Consider the following 26,628-nt stretch of genomic DNA (forward strand, 5'->3'; position numbering starts at 1 on the left):
CCGACGACACCAAGCTGTGTGGTTCGGTTGATACGCTGAAGGGAAGGGATGCCATCCAGAGGGACCTTGACAGGCTTGTGAGGTGGGCCAATGCCAACCTTATGAAGTTTAACCAAGCCAAGTGTAAGGTCCTACACCTGGGTCAGGGCAATCCCAGGCACTGCTACAGGTTGGGCGGAGAAGAGATTCAGGGCAGCCCTGCAGAAAAGGGCTTGGGGGTGTTGGTTGACGAAAAGCTTAACATGAGCCGGCAGCGTACGCTTGCAGCCCAGAAAGCCAACCGTATCCTGGGCTGCATCAAAAGAAGCGTGACCAGCGGGTCGAAGGAGGTGATCCTGCCCCTCTACTCTGCTCTCATGAGACCTCGCTTGGAGTACTGCGTACAGTTCTGGTGTCCTCAACATAAAAAGGACATGGAGCTGTTGGAGCGAGTCCAGAGGAGGGCCACGAGGATGATAAGAGGGCTGGAGCACCTCCCGTATGAAGACAGGCTGAGAGAGTTGGGGCTGTTCAGCCTGGAGAAGAGAAGGCTGCGTGGAGGCCTCATAGGAGCCTTCCAGTATCTGAAGGGGGTCTACAAGGATGCTGGGGAGGGACTCTTCCTTAGGGACTGTAGTGGTAGGACAAGGGGTAATGGGTTCAAACTTCAACAGGGGAAGTTTAGATTAGATATAAGGAAGAAGTTCTTTACAGTGAGGGTGGTGAAGCACTGGAATGGGTTGCCCAGGGAGGTTGTGGATGCTCCAGCCCTGGTGGTGTTCAAGGCCAGGTTGGACAGAGCCTTGGACCTCGTGGTTTAGGGCAAGGTGTCCCTGCCCATGGCAAGGGGGTTGGAACTAGATGATCTTAAGGTCCTTTCCAACCCTTACGATTCTATGATTCTATGATTCTATGATTCTAGTCATAGCATGACATTTTCTAATTGTATATATGTTCTGTTAAACTAATATTGCATAAAGGATCCTTCAATATATTAGCAGAGTTTGCATGTAAAAAAAATCTCTCTTTTTTGTGGTCATATCACAATGAGATTTCCTGTCCCAACTGTAGAAGTCACAACATAAAAATTATGTTTTTCAGATAATTTACCTTTCAACAAAACATATGGAATATTGCTTGCTTTATTATACCCAATTTTTATTTTCTATTTGGAAATGCAGATGCTGGTGCCTGAATATGACATTTCTTTATCTCATAAGAGGGCTACAGCAAGTAATGTGTTGATAATAGATTTTAGTTTTGAATCAAAGAATAGTTCCTGGAAATGGATTAACAGAATGGTCAGTGTGGACACCAGAGAAGCACAAGCATGCTGGCTACCAGTATGATAAAGGAACGAGAAAAGTACATATAGAATTTAAATGTAATGTAAAATTAAATTTCATGTAAATTATCAATGGAAAGAGTCACAATATGGTCAAAACCACAGGAATTGCGGGAGAACCACTGAGATGCAACTAAAAACATGATTACTCTTTCCTAAAATTGTTACACAATATTCTCCAGTTTTACCAAATTGAAGCATTCACAAATTTTTTGAAGCAAGAAAAGATTTCCATAAAAGTGTCAAATTAAATCAAGTACCATGTTGTTTTGAAAATGCCAGGTTTATAAAATGCGTACAGAGTTTTATACAGATATGTGAAAGATATAAGTTTGTGTCATCTAGTAATTCTTACATATTTTAGTCGTGGGTTTTTCCTACTTAAAAACTGTCTATATCATAATCCTTCTGGTTTTCCCATTTCTCCTTTCATCTTTAGACATCACTTTTATTTGCTAAATGCAAGGATTTAACATAAAATCATAGGATAAGCTGGTTAGGAAGGAGACCTACCTCCTGCTTCAAGCAGCATCAGCTATGAGGTCAGACTTGATTGCTCAGATTTACTGAGCCACATCCTGAAAGCCTGCTGGAAAGGACATAACGTAAACATAAACATGAAACGTAAATATGAACATAACATAGTGTCAATATAAACACAAAAAAGTAAACATTCAACAAGTAATCACAAAGCATAACAATGTAAACACAAAACATAATGTAAACATAAAAACTTAACAATGTAATCATAAACATAATGCAAATATAAACACGATCATGTAAAACAAACATAACAATGTAAACACAACATAATGCAAAGAAACATAAGAACGTAAACATAACCATATAAACATAAACAATGTAAACATAGCAATATAAACATAAACATAGTAAACAACATCATGTAGATATAAATATAACAATGTAAACACAAAACATTACATGATGTAAACATAACAATGTAAAGATAAATATAACAGTGTAAACATATAATGTAAACATAAACATAGCAAGGTAAACACAATATAATATAAAACATAACAAATGTAAACATAAACTTGAGGACTTTATTTTTTTTTCTGCAAACAGACCAAGTGCCTTAAGAAATATGTATTTTGATAAAACACACTCTGTGATGTAGTAATGTTGCTTCTTTACAACTTTTTATTTCATGCCATGCTCAAGAAACTGAAATAGCAAGTAGCAAATGTAGCATGTTCCAGAGTTTAATAGTCTTGGATCTAGAAGATGAAAAAAGAGGAAATAGCTTCTAAAGCAAAGCAGCTAATTTTTCAGAAGACTCTGTGGAGACCTCGTAACAGACTTCCAGTATCTGAAGGGGGCCTACCAGGATGCCACAGAGGGACTCTTCATCAGTGACTATAGTGACAGGACAAGGGGTGATGGATTTAAACTTAAACAGGGGAAGTTCAGGTTAGATATAAGGAAGAAGTTCTTTACTGTGAGGGTGGTGAGGCACTGGCACAGGTTGCCCAAAGAAGTGGTGAATGCTCCATCCCTGGCAGTGTTCAAGGCCATGCTTGACAGAGCCTTGGTCAACATGGTATAGTGTGAGGCATCCCTCCCCATGGCAGGGGGATTGGAACTAGATGATTTTAAGGTCCTTTCCAACCCAAACCGTTCTATGATTCTATGATTTAAACCAAAGACAATTCTGAAATTTCTTCATCTAACTCTCAGAGTTCATTAACTGAATTTTAGCTCTTATTAAAAAATTTTGATGATAAAACCAAGTTTGGAATGACCTTGAGAACAAAATGGTTTTTATCTCTTAGAAGGTTATGAGTAATCTGAATCCTAGGAAATACCTAACGCAACATTATTTTTAGTTATGTGGGTTCTAATACATTCATTAGCTGTGCTTATTGTCAAATAATTTTACTGAAATTTTGTAGTACCAGTATATCATAATTTGGATATCAACAGTAACATTACACTGACTATGTCTCCGTCTCTGTTTCACCCATCACCATAGATTTTACATCCAGCTACACAATTAAATCTTATGATATAATTTACAAAACTTACTGTTTCCTCACCATAATGCTGTTGGCAGAGACGACATACTGCAGTAGAAGGTTTGTTACCTTTAAAGGTCTATGACAAGAAATCAAACATTTCAAATGCCTCAAAGATGTGTGTGATGTCTAAATAGGAACTTCACATATTCAAGCCATTTTCAAAGGGGATCATTTTTGTTGTCAGTCTTGGAAGAACAATCATGGCAGGTCATTGTGCAATGAAAACGTCATGAAAGAATTGAATCCTGCACTGACTGTCAGAAACGTCAAGACTGAATTTCATTCATTCTGGTAGTAGCTCTCTTTGTACAGAAAAAGTGTTTCTTACTGTGCCTTGTGATGTGCAAACATCTATGTACAAACACACACTTTCAGGCAACTTGTAAAAGAAATCATTCCTGCAGTTAAAAAAAAAAAAAATAGTATTAGTTCCTTCTGATGCTACTATTTGCATTATTTTTCTTTATTTCAGAGCACAATACTCAGTATTGGTCAAGCAGGATGAAATCGGATGATTGTCATCATATCTCTGAAACCCATAATCTACCATAAAGCTGTTTTCAAGCCAAGGATGTCAGTACAACACAGCTACATAGTGTTTAGACATAAGCAGCTAGACTGAAAGATCCTGCGGATGGTAGGTTATGTCTTGTCATACTGTATTTTTAGAGTATTTAATTTTATTTCATAAACCAACAGGTTTTGCTGTTACTGTCATTATTTGTATTACTATTCTGCAAATGTGAGAAGCTCTATACAAACAGGTACTGTTTCTCTTTCTGCTGCCTATGCTCGACCAGATACAAAACACATAGGCCTCTAACTTTCAGTTAATTTCCAAGTTTTCTGCTGAATAGACATAACAGACTACACACTGTAGTAAATCAGGGCCAGAACGTCTTCATACAGAGTTGTGAAAAAATAGTTAGGAATAAAATTGTTGTACAGAAAGAAGGTTGTCCTTTCTCTTTTTGTCATTCTGCTTTTACAGAGTAAGCAAAATATTTACTAATTGGATAAAGAGATTGTGGAAACAGAACATAGAAGGCTGAAATATGCAACTAAAGAAAAAATAGAATGCAGGAAAAGATACGTAAGCAAAAGAAATGCAGAAAAAGTAACCGGTACTATAAATGAGTACTTCCCTGGGTTGTTAAAAGAAAGCTGAAAGTTTGAGGAATTTGTTCATGTTTTTATACGATTGTATTATTTTTCCTGTATACATATGCACATACCCATAAACAATAAAGCAAGGAAGGGGACATTTATACAAGTAGGCTTGTATAAAGAATTTGATATCACTGTATTACTGAATTTTGGGTGCAAAGGTAGATAAGAATAAGAATCCAGCACATGTGAATATTGCTTTTTTCCTACTTCCAACCATCTTTTTGTTATCTATTTTTTCCAGCCATGAACTGAGGAAAGCAAACCTATACACCTATACGTACTTCCACATGCCATGCACATAAATTAAAACTTAACGTGGCATATCAAAACAACCCACTGTAAAAAAGCTTAGAATGTAGTTTTAAATTATTACAGCATTATGTTCTGTCTGAGCTGAGCAGTGGATAACTTGCTAACAAAGTAAGAACTGTTGTTCATTGCAAGAGAATATTAAAAAAAAATTTCCATTTGCTTTTACAATGGTTTTATAATTTTAGAATGGAAAGAAAAAGCAATGGTTGTATACTATTATGGTTTAGATATTAAATATACAACTTACAAAAATGTTATATAAATATAACGTTAGTTTACAAACTGTAGGCAAAGTGCTGAGACCTGCAGAGGGGTATAAGGGGTCTTTGGTTTCTATTGGTCTGTGAAAAGGAATGCACTCATTAATATGATTGTACTTCGGCAAACAGAAAGAGAAAAATCTTGTATAAAAAAATAAACTCTTCAGTGATTTTAAATCTTTTTATTTTGTTAATCCAAAATGCATGTTGGATGAATCTGTGTATCTGTTAGTATTAACAAAAAAGATACATCCAAAATAAATAATTTTTACTCTCATAAAACAAAATGCAATATTTTTCAATATTGACAGAATGGTCTCCTGAGATTACAGTTACTTTCCAACTCTGTGCAGATTACTCAAAAGCTTCAAATTCTGAAGCTTCTTGCAAAATGTTTGTATCACTGTTGGAAGCTTGTTCTATGCTAGCCGTCAGCAAAATTGCCTTTGCTTTCTTATTAGTTAGGATAATACACAATCTGGAGAATATCCCATAAGAATTGGAGTCTGCCAAACTTCATATAAAAAATTGACTGGATTATTCTTATCTGGAATACTTTCTTAAAATAAAATCTAGTTCTTAGAGACTTGAACTTTGCCCAGGTATCTTAGGACATTATGAAGTAAGTCATTCGCTTAGGAAACCAGGAAATAAACCCTCAATCTCTAGGGGGTTTAAAGTCACAGGGAAAGAATCCATCTATTGTAGTCCTGCCTCTTATCAGGGATGTCTGGGTGTTTGCAGCCATGGAGGGTCACCATAACAACAAAGTTGTTGTGTTTTATAAGGTTATTCAAATCACAGATACTGTTTGGGACCTTAACTGTGAATCAGTTTGACCTGGATCTTGCTAGATCTTGCTTCTCAATAGCACAAGATCTCACTAATGAAAATATCTTGGTTTAGACATCCTAATACTTTTTTGTCAAGATGTCTTCTCAGACATCATGTCTTCTCAGAAAGGAAGCAGAGAGGCTATTTTAATTACCACATGAATTCTAGCAGTTGATCAAATGAGTTATTCCACTGGCTGATTCTAAGGAACAGACTGAAGGTCAATCAATGGACAATGACTTTCCACCTTTGCTTCACAGTAATCTTTGTATGGATTTTTTTGCAGTTGACCTTCCAGCTCTGGCTGCCTGCTCGGTGGATTCCAAGATACTGCATTCTTCATAGTTCAACAGAACTGGCTCCATTTCTGTAGTAAATGTTGAAATCTTACTTTTATGAGTAGTAGGCTATTTTTAAGTGCAATTCATAAATATCTTTCCAAGTGACTTTAACCTTCTTAATCTTCCAAGTAAACTAAAAAAGATGGGACAGTTTTCTTTTGTATACTGCAATTGTGATCATTCTATGAAATCCCTCTCTAATTTATTATTTTTCTTCCTTCTTAATCTTTGTTCTAAAAATTCCACACTGTTAAAGATTACTATATATCAAACTAATCTCATCACAAAAGGCCTCCTTATAGCCTATGCTATGGTAATAGTCTAGAACTTGTATTTTGTTGAACCAGTTAAGAAAAATCTGGAGAATGAACTTCTCTATAAACCTTTTCCCATGTCCCTACTGACACCGTAAGATAGGATTTCAGAGTGATGTATTTTTTCAAGTAGACCTTGCAGGCATAATCTCAATGTAACTATAAAGTATTTTGAAACCTTAGAGAGAGAGAGGGGAAGGAAAATGAATTTATTATAGATTCAGGGTCAGATAATGTTTAAGTTATCTTGGTAAAACTCAAGAATTAATGTTATCTTCTAAGAATTGCCTTTTATTGTAAGAGGGTATTCCCAATAATAATAATAATCCAGTGAACTTTTTGTCTGAAGTTTGGCAGATTCCAATTTTCTCTCTTTGAGAACCGTACTTAGAGAAAATGGATTACAAAAAGAAAAAAACCCAAGAATCGTAAATAAGAGGAGAAGCAGACTATCAAATCAAGTTACAAAATAGAATAAATCTTTACGATACTTAACTATGTTACAATCGAATTCCATGGCAAAGCTGTTCCTATCTTTAATTGACTCACAATCCCATTTGGATATTTCCATGTTACTGTCATAAAAGTCAATAAAAGAACTCCCATAAAGGTTTGTTGTTATTGGTTATGTGCACTGACTAACACATAATCATCTCGATATGAGTGTTTTTATCACGACTAGTACAGAAACATCACACTACTTTTAGTTAACATAATCAATAACCTGAGCTTTATTAGCTGTGCTTTTTTGTTAATGTTATACTACAAAAATTCATACTTGAGATCTCTCTCTCCCATGAACTATCAAAAATTTTGAAAATGAAAAGAATGTCTTTGCCAAGGTGTGCTTAGATCAAAACAGATTTTTGCTTTCAGTGAAATTTTGTCACTAACAAATAATGCCAAAACAAATAAGCACATTTTTTTAAGAGGGTGATTTACAAATATTTTTAACAATACAATGGGGGAACTTGTACCCCAAGAAAACTGTTGAAAGAGATTCTAGTCACAGGGATCAGGCTCCCAGACACTTGTCAGCAGATTGCCATGCTTGACTTGCAATTCAACAGCCATTTGCAAGCAAAACCAATGTTATGTACTTATAGAATGTGCTAAACTGTAGTCTGGTTTCAAACAAAAAAAAAATAAATTATAAAACCATCTGAAAAACTGGAACATTGTTTCCCTTTTTAATTGACATTTTTTGTCAAACTATTTCCATAGGAGAAAAATAATAGGGAATTGAACGAATTCGTTGTAAGTACAATTTCTTTTTCTTCCTTCTTCCACCACCCCCTTGTATTTTCCTTCTTTTCCTTTAAATTAAAAATGTGCTTTTGAAAATGACAGCTGGTTTTCTGGGGTGTGTGCGGGCTCGGATGTGATTTTATTTCTCTGCTTTGAGGACTTCATTTTTAACTTTTTGTACGACACCAAAAACCCTGTGCTTTTTATCTTGGGTGCACCCATCTATATATCTTTCTGTCTTGATGGAAAATAAAAATATTAATATAACAAGAGTATATTATAAGTATTTAAATACTGCAACTATATATAAATATTAGTTGGAGATACTGTAAAAATAATCCAATCTATCAAAGAAAATTCTGCAACACCAGATTGACAGGTTACAAATCTGTAATTTTAAACTTTGAAATACTTCTGTTCATATTGACATTTGAATTTGAGGGAAGTTTTATGAACAATAAAGCAGTTATTATAATGTAATATGCTTTCAGAATTAGGTTTTGAGATAAAGAAATCCATCTTTTCATATAAAATGAAAGTCAAGGAGGAGCTCCAAGTTCTGAGTTCCCTCAGATCCTTCAATTATAATTCTAAAATGTGTCTTTTTATATTTTAGTCATACGATTAAATGCTGATCACATCAGGTGTCTTGTTGGGGAAAACTGTAAGTAATCTTGTACGTAAGGACACCATCACTATGTAGACACACAAAGCATGTAAAAAAATGAGGGAATGTTAAGGTTGCAACTTTTGTTTCATCATTTCCAAGCTTTGAAGTACTTGATTTCGTGCCTCCAATAGTATTTATACTAAGTAGGTAGGTTAATATTGTTCTATACTCTGAAACTTTAAATTATATTCTCCCTGCCGAATAGCACAGATGGCACCTGATGCCTCATCCTCAATGCTTTTTTCCAAAAATGTTTAATAAACCTACAATTCCTGACTTGAAATAGCTTCCACTGAAGAAAATGGGAAAACTGGTTTTGGCTTAAGTGACAGAAAAATGAGTTCCAATCAAAAATTAGGAGACACATTTGTACACTTCTTGAAATATAATCCATCTGATAATTACACTTTAATTGTTCTTTACTACAATTTTTTTTTTTCCTACACTGTTAGAAGGGGAAAAAAATCCATCACAGGCAATTGAGAGAACTCCTCTCATTTGCATCTTGTAAAGTTAATTTCATTTGTTTCTTTTTCTAAATATTTTTATTCCCCATGCCAAATGGACACTGCCAATTATTACAATCACTTAATCGTAATCCAAAAACGCAGTACTCCTATAGTTAGCTGTCCAAAGGCAAAAAAATAACAATTGGCCTAATCTAAACTAATAAACAGAAAAATAAAAATTGGCCCAGTCTAAACAAACAAAGTAACAATATCTTAGTTTTCTCTCTCCTGAGTCTAAAAACTGAGGTGTTTCTTTTTTTCTTAACCAATGTTTTGATAGTCAGAATTTCCTACATACTGTCATGGAGTAAATCTGCCTTAAAATACTACAAGAAAAAAAAAATATTACCATGTGAACACTACAATTATCTACACTCAAAAAAAAAAAAAAAAAAAAATCAAGTATAATCCACTATCTATGAGACCTGGAAACAGATTATTATCTATCATGGTAATAATAGTTAAACTTTCTATTTCAGTATGTCACATTTTTACTTATCAAGCCCAGTCTAAAGTCAATGCAATCCAATGCTAAATTACTGGATGGTAAAATGCATTTTATTTATATTACATTCTGGGATTTCATTCATTCTACTGCCAGGTAGACTTTGCTTTCTGCATAAATGACAGATAATAAAAAGTGGACCTATCTTTTTTTTTGAGATTTGAGGAAAGAGAAGATCATGTGTTTGAGTTTTAAGAAGCAATATCATCATGACTCATGTTTAGTTCATGATTTTACAAATTAATTCCTTGTCCAAAGCCCAAAATGACTGTTACATTAAATTGTTTCTATGCCTCAAAGCAAAAGTGACTACAATTTTTAGGAGAAAAGTGAAGTACAAGCTATAATTTTTCCATAGTATCATTAGTGCACCACCCACTACACATGCTGGTATCTGATCTGCAAGCAGCACAAGACAATAAGCATTTAAAATGTGCACACTAATAATCCATAGTTTAATTATACACAGCTAACGAAGTTAGAGAGTTAAACAGATAGATTATCCTACGCAAGATCCACATCTATTTTGCAAACTGTGCTACAAGGCACGTGCACGCTGAAACTGTTACCATGCAGTACTTGCCAGAAATACCTTTCAGGGCTTAGATTCTGTATTAGGGTTACACATTGTACCTAAAATTAAAGTAAATTTTGCCTACTAAAGGCCACATGGGAAGGACATGTGAGAAATCAGACACATAGTCCTTTCCTCTTATTTTGAAGCAGATTGTTACTTTATAATCTGCTTTAAACTGCAGCACTGACATTCTTCCCTTTGAACAGGCCAGAAACTGTGTGGATTGAGCCACAGGTTTGCCACTGCGTCCAGTTGGGCTCAGTGGGAAGAAGTAGGCTCTTCATTATTTCTCAACAAGGCACCTCCACATAAGTCCCTAGCATGACAGAGGTGGGAATGGGACCAGCCAAATGTGAGCCTCTCTCTGCACTTCCACCAGCAGTATGGAAGGAGTGACTTCTGCTTCGTCGAGAGAGACCTGACAGAAGAGCCATGGGTCCTCCCCCTGACAGTACTGGAAGGCTTTGGAAACCATAGCAATATACAAAGTCTTTCTAGAAACAAACCAACGCCATGAAAGACAGTCTTTCAGCCCACACAGTCCCTTTTCTCTCCTTCCCTGTAGGCCAAATACTCCCCTTCATTTAACATGGATACGTTTCCAATCAGGAAAATGTGAGTTGACATAAAATGTATTTAAATGCTCTTCTGTTCCTGAGGGAAACAACTTTCCTAAGAGTATTGCTAAGGAAACTGTAGCCATTTTCATGCAAAAGGGAGACAGCTTGGTAAGGCAGAAACCAGCACAACAAAAAAAACCCCTTTGTGTTTTATTTCCTGCTGTTATACTATCAACAAATTAAATACTTACAAGCATCCAAGTATTGGGGAACAAAACCTAAAACCAGTTCAATTTAAAATGAAGTGAAAAGTAATTTTTTTTTTTCTTATTTTTTTTTAATAGTTTATTCAGCAGGTAGATACCATTATAAAGAATTGCTTACAATAAGGAAAGGCTGCCACTTTTCCCACTGTAACACTGAACAATATAAGAAGAATAAAAATTAGATCCCACTTAATATATGCAGGGAAGATATTTCCACCGCAGTCTGCTAACAAAACTTGCCTGTCTGTAGCCCTTTGAGGGTGCAGATTATGCATTAGCTTCCTAATATTAGAATGCAAGTTGACCAAAACAGTGAGATGACCCATTGTGTCTTAACCCCAGGTTTGCAAAGGTTAAAGACATGTTCAACATAAATATAGCAAGTCTCCTTGATTTTAAGAAGAATTTTTGTGAGCAACATTTTTGGTTATCTGTCTATTTGGATTACAAACATAAAAATGAATAAATTTGGTATCCATTTGTAACAGTGTTGGAGGGGTTTTTGTCTTTTTTTTTTTTTTTTTACATTGTAAACACTTATTATTAGATGCAAAATTATTACTTTGATATATTGGTTTCATTTATTGACACTGAAAACCATGCCATATTTATAGAATCTTCTGAAGAAAAATACAGATCACCTCTACTACGTCTAATTTGGTCAGTATTACAAGCATTAACATTACTAGAAGATTAAAGGGAAAGAAGTATTCACCACCAAAAAAAAAAATATCTTCTCTGATTTTCTATATTCATCATTAATACTGAAGAGGCTGACACTTATTAAGGGAACCTCAGAAACATTTCTGAGGCTTTTTAGGTGTAGATTTGTTTTATGGTTTTGTTTTGCTATATTCAAATATGCTGCCAGGGCTACATTCTGATCTCAATTGTGCTGATGTGACTATATGTGATTCCTATTGATGAAGCATGATACTGTGATTAACATCGGTAGTTTTCATACAGTATCACAGAGCGATAGTTTGTATAGCTTACAATTTTAAAAAAACGTTGAATAGTCTCTGTTCCACTGGTTTAAAGGGCAAAATACAGGAGTACTTTGCCTTGGGAAGAGAACAAGAAGGTAGCCTTTAACATGGCTTCAAAATATGAAAGGAGTTGTCCAGTTGCAATTTTTTGTCATTATTAGGCATTGAATGTACTTTCCAATTAATTCCCAAAGGACACATTTTAAACATGAACAGACTCTGTACTCTGTAAGCTTGAAACTCTAAGGTAGGCTGTTATAGCTTCCTGCTGAGTTGTTGCAGAAACATTTCCTTTAAATTCAAGCTCTATGTTAATTTGTGATGAAAAATAACAGTGTGATTAAGGGCTATCAACAGATTCTTCTGTCTTTAAATGAGGATAAATCTCATAATGGTATGAAACAAGATCAACATTTCCTGAAATTATATTTTTTTTACCCCAACACATCCGATCTTGCACTGAAATTCAGAAAATTGTTTTATTTTTGTTTGTTTTGGTTGGTTGGTTTTTGGTTTTGGGGTGGGCTTTTTTGGGGGGGAGGTTAGCGGAGGGAGTGGGGGATTTGGGGTGTGGTTTGGGTTTGGTTTTTTTTTTTGGTTGGTTTTTTTTTGTTTTGTTTTGTTTTTTGGTTTTTTTGGGGTTTTTTTTTTTTTTTTCTGTTTTGTTTTTTCTTTTCAGTGGAATGAAGCAGTAGCTTTAGATTAAAAATACAAAATGCTACCAGAATTCAGTGCACTGTGTTTTCTTTGAAAATCAAGAACTGTGAGAGTGAAGTTCATAGAGTTTGGTACTTCTCAGTAGCCATATTAGTGTTGCTTCCCTGGAGTTATTTTTATCATGGACTTCTTAAGGTATGCACTCAGCCCCTCCCTTTTTTAAGAAATATCACTATTCATAGTCATTTAGTCACCTGCACTGAGGCAAGTACATGGCCCTCAGGGTCCATGTGACCAGTACAGGCTAGGAGGCCAGAATTTAAAGTTAGTATGTTTGGTTTTGAGGTGTCTTTTTTTTAATTGTCAAGTTACAACCTTGCAAAAAACAAACAATGGCCTCCTAAAAATAGGCATGCCTGTTGTGTATGGGCATTGGTAGGCATTTAGGAGATTTGCTCCTTCATAACTGATCTTTGTTTGCATTTTAAATCGGACATTGCATATGAAGGAAAAAACACCTGAAAGATAAAAAAGTTAAGATGTGACACATTATAAATTCTGTCTCCAAGGCTTGATTTGAACCAATGCTCTAATGTTTTTCATAGCCTTCTAACTCATAAATATTACCCAATGGGGCAAATTCTTTTCTCATTTCTGCTTTTCTGTTGAACACAAAAGCATATTTTAACTTACTTGAGGTTCTTATTTGCAAATTGCTTATCACTATTTCATGTGCAACATCTTTCTTCCAGAATCCCTTTGCTGGATTCTTCCTTTGTGTTCTTTTACCCAAAGTGCGTCAACATTGATACTTCAGGTCAGAAACTGAATTTCTGAAGTGAATCATTTTTTTTTTTTTTTTAATGAGTCATCATTATCATTGCTTGGCAATGCTGAAATTATTTGTCTTTAGCCTCACAGCTTTTCCCAGTTTTATTAAGGTTAGAGTATACTTTCTGGTTTTTAAATATTAGAAAGTATTCAAGTGAAATTTAGGACAAGGTACAATATGCAAATCATTATAAATATTTCATCTCACTTCTAGAATATTTTTCACAAAAACCTCTTTAATCTAAAACTGCAATTTTACCTTGCTCTGCTGGATAATTGGTCCATATATTGAACCCTATTTTTATCAGCCTTCAGCTAACAGATGGCAAATATCAATGCCACTGAAAACTGATTCAGTAATAAGCTGTAAAATTTGTCATCAGTGTGAAACTTGTCTCATGACTAGCTCTATGCATAGTATTTGCCACAATTTTGCACTGCTCTATAACCAATCTGGAGTATGAAGCCACAAGGTAGAGATGAACAACCTTGTATTATGCCCTCTCCAATACCAGCCTGATTTTTCATTCCAGCAGCAACTCGTGCTGATGACTCCTGCGTAGCTGCTGGGTTTTCCTGCATCCTAATCAGGTCATGTGGCAAAGTCTTATCAAGCAAAATCTCCTGCATTTGCGTACGATAGAGCCACACTGCGTAAGGTAATCAGTGAACTGCATGTCCTGCTTCCTAATACAACCTCAAGCTTGTTCTATCATCCTTCAAAGTGAAAAAAACTGTTTTCGATCCTGCTTCTCCTTGATAGCTCTTTAGGTCTCATCTTGATGAAGATCTATGTCCTTTTACATGATCATTGTGTGGCAGAGTGTTAAAAAATTTACCAACTAATGACTGCCAGAATGATGTATATGAAAATATGCCAACATGTAAATGAGTATCACACTATAAATATTTCTGAAATTATATCCTCAGTTAAACGGTTCCTAATCATATGACTCCCTTTAAGTTATACCTCTTTATACATCTACAGCCATGGCTAGACCTGATACTGGTACACATACATGCAATTATCAATGACAATTAAGAAAGAATAAAATCCTCTGTGTTACAGTTTGAAGTCTAATATTAATTCTTGAAAAATATTTTCAGAAAAAAACATTAGTAAAAAAAATGTTGTGTAGGTTAATATTCTGTAATGACAATAAAGAATTTAAATATATAATGTGGAATAATGGGACACAGCAGGAAGAAGCAGAAGACTCTCAGGAATCTTTTACACTTCAGTCTCAACTTTTAAGGTACTCACTTTCAATAAATAGACAGAAATTAGGAGACAATCCTAATTTTGTACATAAACCCACAGCCATTTAGACTGCTTAGTATTCTTGTCAAGGAAGAGTTTCATCCTAAGTAAATGCAAACAAATTACTTTTAGCTAGGTAATATTTTGAAGACCCACAGGCCCAAAGACCAATGTCTTTGTCACACAACTACATACAGATTTATAGTTCTTATCAACTAAGTCCTGAGCAGAACTCTGAGAGAGGAAACCTAAAGAGCCATGAAAACAGGAAGAAATGTTTGGCACTCTGCGGTAGTAAATGAGAGGGTATGAAGTTAAAATAAATCTTATCACAGGGAGTACTTGGAAGGCTTGGGAAAGGCTTTGACAGCAAAAGTGAAGATCCAGCAGTTTGCCATATAGTAATAATACAGTGCCCTTTTAAAAAATAACCATTAGCTAGATATATTACTGTAATGCGGAGACAGAGATGCTGGTGAAATAGGCCTTCATGGTGTGATTTTTAACTTCTGAATTCAGTCAGGCTGGAATATAGGACAAGAAAAACTAATGTTCCAGAGTTGTAATGAAGGAAGTGAAGAACAGAAATGGTTGTGAACACCTTCTCCTCTTCAGAGCAACTGCTTTTTTCAGATTTTCAGTCATAGTAGTGTAGAACTTTTCTTTTGTTTTGACTCCAGGAAAGCGTTTCACTTTCTATGCTAAAATGCGTATTTATCAACATAAAGTTGTTACTGTCTTGGTATCTATCAGTAGCTGTAGGATCTACCAGCAAGTTAGCCTCTTTAAGAGTAGCTTGAAGACTTTTATTGCTACCTGTCAAATTTCTGATTGAGGCTGCAAAATTAGAAAATCCCATTTAAAAGAATTCTCACACAAATGTATAATATTTTTAGAGATGTGCTCATTATACGATAACCAATTATTTGAAAGGATTTTAAAACTGTTTCCAGAATTGCACTGGCTTGAATTGGTTTGATTTACTGCAGAAGTAAAATGTTCTTTGGTCAGATTGCGGTCTTAGTAAAAAGTGCTCAGTCTAGAAACTCTATTCATAAATATCCTTATTTTCCATACATAACAGCAAAAAGAATTTAGTGCCAGCAGAGGAAGCCTGAATCTGACTTACTGAAGCATTCAAGCAGTCTGAAGGAGTGCTAGAATAATTTCAAAAATCTTTCTGCAGTCTAGCTACAGTATTCACAGATAGGGGGAAATAAACATATCCCAGAACTGTAATGTGTAATAAACATATTCTAGACACAAAAAAAGAAGGATCTTAAGTTTAGTATTACCCATGTAGTTAAAATGCTTACTGACTGTGCAATTGGTGATAGCCAAAGAGTACAAGTTACTCAGAATTATCAGTATAGTTTATCTATTCTTGATCCAGAGAAGAGAAGCCAAAGAAATCACATGTTTTTTTCTCTGATGAAAGCAAGGAGCCATGAAAAAGCTATTCAGAGCTAAACTTCTTAGTTAATAGCTTATTAGGACTTATTATATGGTTCTTTTCACAGAAACACTGGAGTAAAACTATAGTGAAATTTAAAGCACTAAGTTTTGTTATACATTTTTCAAAGATCATCGAAACAATGATTGTATTTTGGTCTCAGAAAAGCCTCTAGAAATTTCAAAATTCATCAAACCAAGCATATTCATATAGTTAACAATCATCCCTCCCCACATGAACTTGTATGTGAGGAAATAAAACAAAATGGAAGAGGCAGATAAAATAATTATGTTTTGGTTATATGGAAAGGAGGACAAAAAAGGGAAATTGGGACACAGGAATTAAATGATCTGCTCATGGATAGAGGAAGAGTCAACAGCAAACTCAACAAATAAATCCACGTTCTCCAATGACACTACTGAACACCCCTCCTTCCAACTCAAATCTCTTGCCATCTACATTGTTTTAAATTAGTCAGATTGAAAAAGGAATTGTCAAATATCACAGCCTTCAGGTTTTCTCTATCCTTTGATAATTCTATACTCTGTTATTATTGCCTAACAACTATAAAAATCTGATGTTTAGTTTAAAGCAAAATATTAATTTAGTATAATTTTCATCTGTAGTTATTTTAGATAAAACAATCTCTGAATAAAAAGAACAAAGTAAGGGTAAATCACTATTATCTTTTCAAAACTTTTTTTTTCCTAGTTCTTTTTCCTCAAATGAGCTCTGTGCTGTAATAAATCTTTGACAAGTGGAATACTGGAAACTTTTTCTGAAAACATTATATTTTGGTTGGGTTTTTTTTCCCCCCGTGTCAAAACTGAATATCATCTTTGCTCAAAATCTAAAGTAATATCATGTTTTAGTAAGCCAAGTCATAGTACGTCACCACACAGCTGTCTCATCCATGTTTATTTTATAAGAGAATTACAGCATTGCTTCTTAAGGATGTTTCCATTGTAATTGTTTGTGGGCTTTTACTCTAACACCTTTTGTTGATTTTTCTAGATGATAATGTCAGATCTTTTACATTTTAAATCAGTGTTTGTTAAATCCAGATAAATTAAATACCTACTCACAGCAATATCTATTTATATATTTGTTCTAATGATAAAGTCCCACAGATCAAAGTCAGGTTTTAAATATTACTGAGAGAAAATGTCTCCCTTTTTGTTGTCTTCTCAATTATCTGTGAAACTATTAACTGAATTAGAAAATATTCTGTGAGACACACAAGTTTTAATGCTTTTTCTAGGTGTGTAAATACAACTAATTTTTGCAACATAAACAAAACTAGGGGAGGGATTGCATTTCTGTGCTTCCTTTGTGTGAATTATTGTGTTAATATAACTAAATTTTTTTTTTACCATCTTAAAAAACCAAGTAAACAAGCAAACAAAACCCACCAAACCTCTCTCTCTCCTGAGCCTACAGACATCTTCTTTTATTCACCTTTAATACTTAGTTTTGCTCTTTGAAAGCCAGAGAGAATATGAGAAAGGACAAGAGAGACACTTCCTAAGTTATTCAGCAGAATCTTGGCCAAAAACTTAAACACTAACATTTAAAGTTTTTATTAAACAGAAATCAAAATGCACACACAGTCCCCATTAAACAGCATAGTGTCAAGACCCTTTGCACCATACAGTTACCAGGAAAGCCAACGGTGTCTCTAGAGAATTATTCATTTGTTCCAGCAACAGAACCTCAAAGAACTGAGCAACTATATGGCTCAATGTATAAAAAAAATGTTAAAAAATCCACAGGAGTGATCTGACAGTAAAATAAAAAATAAAATTTTAGAGCATACTCACTCCAGCAAGCTAATCTGAGTTGTATTCCATGTCCACTCTATCAAGAAAGCAGAAATTTAGCAGTCATGCTACTATCAGCTGAACTTGGCCAATCCTGCTGTATTTACAGGAGTCTGAGAAAAAAAGTACAATAGGCATGGAAGGTAATATTCCTACCTTCAGTGTACTTGACAGGTAGTAAAGGAAGAAATTTCAATAACATCAGGGAAATTAATACATAAATATTAATATATAATTGGCTGCATGTTTTATAAAGTATTTAGGTTCCTAAAGGCTGATTTAACACCATGAACTATTCCATATCTCAAACACAGCACCTATGATCAGTGAGCATATGAAAAATTAATTTTACTACATGGCCAATAACATATTAGGTAATGAGCGAATTACCATACGCTTAAATACCTCTGCTGAAAACAAGCTTATGAAATATTGTAAAAATCAATACTGAAATTTCCAGTAGCGCACATGCAGATTTCTGCATATTTAACTAGTATGCTTTCATTTCAGAAGTGCCAATAAATTAGAGGAAATTTTGTTTCACATTAATTTATATGATGAAGCAGTACATACAAAACCCATCAATTACAGTGATAGAAGTAATTAGGCTTTCAGTTCCTATGAATTAACAATGCATCATGTACTCAGTAATAAGTGGCATGCATGATTATCTCTGATTGTATCTATCTGCTTAATTTTTAATGAATGTCATAGAATGTATGCAGACTTTAATTGACAATAAAACCATGTAGATTTATTAGTTGTTTTCAACTTTATTAGTTAAACTTGTTGTGCTATGTTAATGATCTTAATGCATGTTAATGAAGATTTCTTAGTATATTATTAAATGCACTCACTGTTACGTACTTACACAGAATAAGTGAGAGCCATGACATTTAATAGTTAAACTGTTAAATATGAAACAAACCAGCTGCATTCTGACTCTGCATTAAAGTAAATGAAAATCTATAATAAAGTCATAACACATCAGGTAACACACCCTGTTGCAGACAATGCAAGTACTAATAGAGCCCCAGAAAAGTTGTTAGAGTTACAATAAGTCATTAACCGGTAGTTCAAATGGCTCTTTCTTCTTCTTCTTCTTTTAATATTCTTTTTAATAATACACATGTAAGAAATCTTTTTTTATACTTCTGTACAAAACCTTGTAGCCTTATGTGTTGTGGAGAATCTGGATACAGTAAGTGGAGATTTTATAAAACTTGCATTGTGTTTATGGGCTTTTACTCTAACCCTTTTTGGTGATCTTTCTAGAGGATAATGTCATATGAGATAGCATATGTCATAACTACAATGCCCTATTTTTATTTTTTTTTTGGTTTGTTTGGTTGGTTGGTTTGTTGTTTGGTTTTTTTTTTCCAGAATTATGAGGCTGGGTACAATAAAATAAAATTTGGTCCATTTTGTCCCAATGGGCAGACCAGCAATTTTACTTTTTTTTTTTTCCTCAAAACTAGGTAATCTTACTTGATAGAATCATAAACTCAGGAAGAAACATTTTAGCAGATAGAGCAGATAATTTAAAAATATCAATACTAATGTTGACTTTGATATACATGAAAACTTTGTTATCTGTTTCATTGCATGTATTTATTTATACACTATAAAATATCACACAAAAGATTGTTTTTCAAAACACTTGTATCCTTCCTTTTTTAAATTAAAATGAAAGGGTATTCACCCCCCAATATACACTGTTATTATCTACAAAATGCTGTGGCAATCATTTAATCAATATGATGAATCGGTGCAGTCCTTACTCACAAGGACTACTCAATAAGAACTTTGGCTTCACTGAAGATATACTAGCAATTCAGTTATGATTGCTATTGAAGAAATGGAATTAGAGTAATATTAGTCATAACATATGCTTAGGGCTTTTTTTTTTAATTTAAACACATTTAATTAAAGCATATAGAAGAAGAGACAGATGAGTAAAGGTCTATTTCTAAGGAAAATAACAAGGAAGGTATTAACATAATTTTGGTTTTATTTCTGTATTTATGCATGGACTGACATTCGTTTAAGGGTTCCATGTTTGTTCTGATGTTTTCTTTGCCATCTTTCATTTGCAAGCCTATTGGCACCTAAACCACCCTGGGCAATAAACAGCTCTCTAACATTTGTCATCTAGAAAAACCTATTGCACTCAAACACTAAAGGACCAGCGGCCACAACCACATGAAAGTCACACTTCATTTAACATCTATTATACCACTCTTACTTCCCCCACCCCTTACTCTCTTTTTCCCTAGTAGGCACAGTGGCAGTCTCCATTGAATGTTTATGCACCCCTTCAGGGAAGTATTTTGAACCTCTTTTGCTATGTCATTCTGCAAATTGATGCTTGAATCAACCCATTTTTTAAAATTCGTTAATTTAATTAATGTCACATCCTGTTCCCCGTTTCATTGGACTTAGAACAGTTATTTAGTGTTACTGGCCACAGCTTTTCCCCATTGATAGCAGTAATCAAAAACAAACTGTGGTTTTGGTTGTTGGTGGGGTTTTTTGTTTTGGTTTTTCTTTTTTTTTTTTTTTTTTTTAATTTCCTTTCTCTTATTTCACATCAAAGAAATGAGCGTAAAAATAAAATTTAACATACTGCCAGATGCATATTTTAGAATTATTTGTTACAGAATATGTTTTTTCAAGATACTCTACAGAAATAGGTGTCTAATCAGTTTTAAGGTATACTGCAGCTGGCATCATTAAGTGTTTTCTAGGTAAATTAGACCTACTACAAGGGCAATAGAATTAAAAAAAAATTACTTTTTCTTTTTATAGATTACTCAAATATTTTCCAAAGACACCAGAAGAAAACATCAGGATTTTTTTTGATTCTCCTTTTTTATCACCCTATCTTCATTTTTTCTCCCCCTCCCCCCCCCCCCAAAGGTATGGATATCCACAAACCTCAGCATATAGTTGAGCAAACAGCAAGTTTTTATCACCTGATCAAAAAGTGGAGATATTCCAGAGCAGTTATCTTGTCTGGAAACATTTCCACATTTGCATGCCCAAAGACAAGATGCAGCTCACATGTAAGACAGTTCAGGCACTCTAGTACTCATGGAAATATAGGTATATAGACATGTTACAGGGAGAGGAATGCCTTGTCTGGTATGTGAGATCCTTTTGAAGACCTAAGGTCTTGACACGCTAAGGGAAGTGCATGCAGCAGATACACAATCTTACCATATCCTCCATCTGTGGGTACTGCAGTTCAGTACCACTAACAGGCACAGTGCTGCTGAACTCTTGTTTAGAGTTGCAGTGATTATACAGGAAGGTCACTGGGACTAAGTGTCACAGCATTCTCAATTTCTTCATAATAAAGTAAAAAATTCAGAAAGTCAAATTATAAAGCAGTATGTGCAGGCAAAGGTAGCCTTAATGTTGTCAAAATAAGGTTTCTCTCTACAGTGATAATACAACAGAAATATTTTAGGCTAAAGAAAAATGGAAATATAGCTATTACATAAAACACATGTTATTTAAGTAAACAGAAAATATGAGGTAGGAGCCCAGTGGGAGATATATTGGAATTTAATCATAGATTACCATAAAAACCTTTAGAATTTCCTAGAAAAGGTTTTAGAGAGAAGATACAAACAAACCTCATCAAATTAATCTCTTCATTGTTCCTAATCTCGTGTGCTGTCATAAAATCACCAATGCTTGATCTCATATCAGATATTAAATTTCACCCCTACACAATGGCTTCTTGGAGAAAGGGGTTGTTTAGTGACAAGCAAAATAGAACAAATTAGATGAAATTTTTCTGGTACTTTCTACTTTGAGATTTTCTCTCATAGCCTATTATTAAGCAGCCACAGGAGCTTCTATGAAGGAGGAATTGATGCAGACAGTATCTTAGCTGGAAGACACAGGTCACACTTAATGATAACTTATCTATTTTAGGAATATGAACGTGTTACATTCAGTGTGGAAGAGGTCCAGGAAACAGGTGATACTTTCACACATTTACTGTGAAGCTTTTGGATTACAAACATGATGCATGATGAGCAGCAGCAGAATCTTTATGGTCTGTGTTGTTATTCCTCCGATTTGTTGGAACAAATCAGCCTAGGGAAGATTTTATGAATGACATAAAATGGTAAGAGATACACCCACACTACTCAAAGCTATACTCTCATACAGCCTGGAGAAGCCTGCTTTAAAGATGGAGTTTAGTTCTCAGTTCCTGGGAACTGTTTATGTTTACATTGATCTCTCTACTGTAACCGCTTAATATCTTTTGTTGTTGTTGTTTGAAATCTACAAAGAGTTTTATTTAGAAATAGCGTACTATTTCAATCTGCATTTTCGCATTTGTGGCGTGAAATGTTGTCTTTGTACCTGCAGGTCCTGTGAGAATGAATCCTACTCTTCAGCAGCCACAGAGTGTTGCAAAAAGTGTGCAAAAGTGAGAATGATTACCAGAAAACAAAGTCAAATGTAAAGGAAAAAAATAGGCAAAGATAAGGACCATGAAGTTATATTTTTTTAACACATTTAACCATCTCAGGCTTGGATTAAGCACAAATCTTTGGGCTAATGGGATAGGATGAAGATACCATTTATAGTATCTCAGATGTACAGCTGGGTTATTCAGCTACGCAGCCAAATGAGAAAATGAATGCAACTACATAAGCAGGTTTTAGATAAAGTCTTGCTCTGGCCTGTAGCTGACAACAGATACAGTGCTAACAGACAGGCAAGACTGTCTACAACAAAAATAAGTCTAACACATGTACAGTCTGTTTACATACTGTACTTTATTATGTTTAGTTTATTGTAATAACTGTTTAAATAATGTGAAACACACAGATGTTCTTTTACAAAGTAATCAGTGGTTTTCAGAATTACTTAAATACTTTAAATTGGTACTTCTGGAAAGCCACATCTTTCAAAGATTCTCAGATTAGTCATACAAAATTTCAGGTGGCAATATGTAAATAGCATTGGTCTGCTAACTGCAGTTCAGTGATACTTAAATGAATTTCAGTTCAAGAATCCTAAGTATATGATTAAATCATACTCCTGTTTGCCAACACATCATATTCTTACAGATCCCTGGACACATTGGTGCTGCAATCACCAGGTTTTTCTCTGCTAAAGTAGGCAAGGTTGGCTCATAGAGTTCAACTTTTGTTTCTACTTCACAGTTTTCAAACACAAGCTTCTAGTCTGCAATTTGCAGAACTTCAGTTTCTAAGACTGTCAACTAACCACAGATCTTCAGAAAGTAAACACCTGGGAAATCTAGCAGGACCAAAGAATCCTCATCTTTCTTCTGCAGTTATGGTCTGACATTTCCCAAAACCAGGAAACAGAGTAGGATTCTCATACACAATAATGTCCAAATTGTTAAGAGAAGAAAGGGTGCTCAACACTGATCTATTACAATTATCTGATCATAAGTGGAACAGTAGGTTATCAGACCTTCGAATTCTTTTCTTTCCAGTTCTGAACACAAATGGACTGATCCTATATGCAGTATTTCCTTATGTCATTCAACTGAAAACACAACCAATAGAGCAACTTCATAAAATAATGTTTTAAAGTATCAGAGCATTTGGTAAAGGAATTGCATCTGAAATAATCTAGGATTCTCATCATAGACACTACTAAAGATTTGCTGTAATGAAACCCCTTAAACAAAATGGGCTCACATTAAAAACATTAAGAATTGTAAAATAGGGGAGTGCAGACAAACAGAAGAGAAAGCTGGTGAGGCAGCTTGAAAATTCTCCTGTCTGTCTCGCCTCAGCGCTATTGCTAGTATATGGGTATGGTCACCAACCCTTTACTTCCATTTTGATTCTGAACTTTGAAGTCCTGAGCAAAGAAAATATTCCTCTGAAGTACTAAATAGTAAAATATATTTCTTAGTGGAATATTTTAAAGTACGAATATGAAAATTATTTAAAGGTAAGAGAAATTCAAAATCACTAATTCTAGAATAGAATAGGAGTTTTTTTAGGAATAACTGCATCAAGCAGGTAATTGAAATACCCAGGTATACTCTTGTACTGGACTCCAAGCAAGCATCAGAGAATGAGAGAGAAAGAGGAAGGAGGATACTTGAAATCATCTTGCACTATAGATCCTGAAATCAACCTGACTTTAGGCTTGGCCAAAACCTGTCAACTCTAGAAAGCAAATAGCTATTCAGCTCAACCGTCATGAAGGTGGTTTACTGATTGCATCTCTCTGGGCATTGTTATAGAAAACTGGGGGGTTAATCACAGACTACAGTAAGCAGCTAGATTTAGGTGGATCTCTGAGCTAAACAGGGACTTACATGGCCTGCAGAAAAACTGCCAGACACCAAGATTAGAGACTCTACCTTGGATATGTTTCAACCCACTGAACTCAAGAAAGACATCACAGACTCCATCACTTACTTTTAAAAGCTATTTGACCATTCTCCTTGCTGCACTATTTATTCTGAATGCAGGAAGAGTGGAACCAGCACAAACTATACCTCAACAAAACTCCTTTGACTCTTTTGCACTGTGATACAGGATTCTTCTTCTCTTTATAAACAACATGACGTGACTGCGCTTCTTCAAGTATAACATTATAAGCCTAACAGTGGGGGGAAAAAAAAAAAAGAGGAAAAAAAAAAAGGAGAAAGTCAGCATTTCAGAGAAATCAGAAACTGGCTAATATAATGAAAAGGAAATAGTTAAAATATGGCATGATACGCAAACCCCAGATGGCAAGAGAGTAAGCCTGCTCAAATGGAAAGAGCAACACCCAAAGTTGAAGGTTCTAGCTCTAGCTGCTTGCAGGTTTTTTTCCTTTTCTTCTTTCTTGCAAGAAGCTATTAAAAAAAAAAAAAATTAAAAATAGCAGAGTGCTAAGCAAAAAATGTGCACCTTTGTCTAGATTGTGCCTATATTATGACTGTAGGCAAGAGTTCATTCATTTTCTGTTGTATGAACTATATCTAAATGTAGGTCTTCCAGTTAGCATCTGAATTTTTATTGCTTTAAAATTATTGCATTAGACCAAATTTTCTTCTGCTAAACCACCCACAAATGTATCAGTTCAAAATAATTAACAAAAAGTTGGGGGTTTTTTTGTTGTTTATTTGTTGTTTGGGGTTTTTTTATTTTATGAATCACTAGACTAAAATAATTCTATTCTCTTTGTTTAGAATTGAATTCCTGGGTATGCTACAAGCTTTCCTCAATAGCAAGTTAACTAGACAATAGTCGCTGACATCAGAAGACACTTCAAGTGGGTTTTTCTCTCTAAATAATCTCTCTGGACCATGGAAACAAACAAATGTCATCTATAGAGGTTTATATGTATTAAAGTTGACTGAAGACCTTCTTTATGTGAAAAATTGTTACGATCATTTCACTTATTTTTATAGAAAATTCTATAGGAATATCAAATTTGTTTACCCTTAAAGCAAAAATATTCTGATGTTTCATTTTGTTCTGTTCATTTGCATTAAAAATTACATAAAACCAAGCAAATTTTTAAAACATAAAAGAAAAATTTTATAAATTAAACACATGTATTTTTTTATATGTTCAAGTCAAATCTTTACAAATGTTTATTTTGCAAGAATAATAAGTAAGAATGAACCCACAACAAAGATTGTAGAACAGCACTAGATTTAGGCTCCTTTAAGATGAAGTTGCCCTTTAATCTTAACATTCACTGACTATACTTTCTTTTGTATATGTCCATTTTAGTCCAGCAAGTCAAAATAATTTTAAATTCCTACACTATACTTGTAAAGCCATAGCTATAATTTTAGAGAATTTCTCACATGAAAACACCAAGTAAACAGCTTCTGATTTACTTCTGGTATTTGAGATCTAATGAAAATAATTGGTTGAAATTACAGAATTTGCCTTAGGAAACAACACCAGTTCAATGTGTCAGATTGATCAGATTTGTGTTACATATATTTTTTTATTTAAGAAATAAACATATAATTTAGGAAGTCGCTTCAGCAGTAACGACATGAAGACTTTCGAACTTCATTTGTAAGATTCAGAGGGCTCTAAAAAATTCAGAACTCTGAAATCCCTTACAAATATTGGTATTTGAACAACCTGGTCTAGTGGAAGGTGTCCCTGCCCATGGCAGGGGGTTGGAACTAAGTGATCTTTAAGGCCCCTTCCAACCCAAACAAATCACCGTTCTGTGATTCTGTGATTTCAGAAGTCCAGATATAGTGAACTGCCTAAAGTTCATGGCATGTTTAGAAGTCCTCTACCCTGACTTGAGTATGACCAGGGCAAAAATTAGATTCCTTTTCAGTCTTTTGAATCATTCTCTTTATCTGTTAACTGAGATATTAGGGTGAATTAAACTTCTCCTGCTTCTTTATGACACCGTTAATTGAATTGATACACTAAATTCATACCCTAAGTTAACAAAGCCATCTCAGTGTTTGTTTTCATGTCCAGATCAATACAGAGAATCTTATTTAACTATTACTGAAGTAGTATCCTGCAAAATAGTAACATGCTTTCTTTAAATCTCTCAGAATTGCATTCTTCAAAGATAGACATGGGGGTGGAGGTTGGGGTGTTGTTTCAGTGGATTACTTGTCAACTAAAAGAACTGAGATTTGTTACGGAAAATGTAGATGTTACTCTCTGGATGTCTACAAGATATTACAGCTTT

This window comes from Strigops habroptila, chromosome 8 (genome assembly GCF_004027225.2).
Source record: "Strigops habroptila isolate Jane chromosome 8, bStrHab1.2.pri, whole genome shotgun sequence".
NCBI lineage: Eukaryota > Metazoa > Chordata > Aves > Psittaciformes > Psittacidae > Strigops > Strigops habroptila.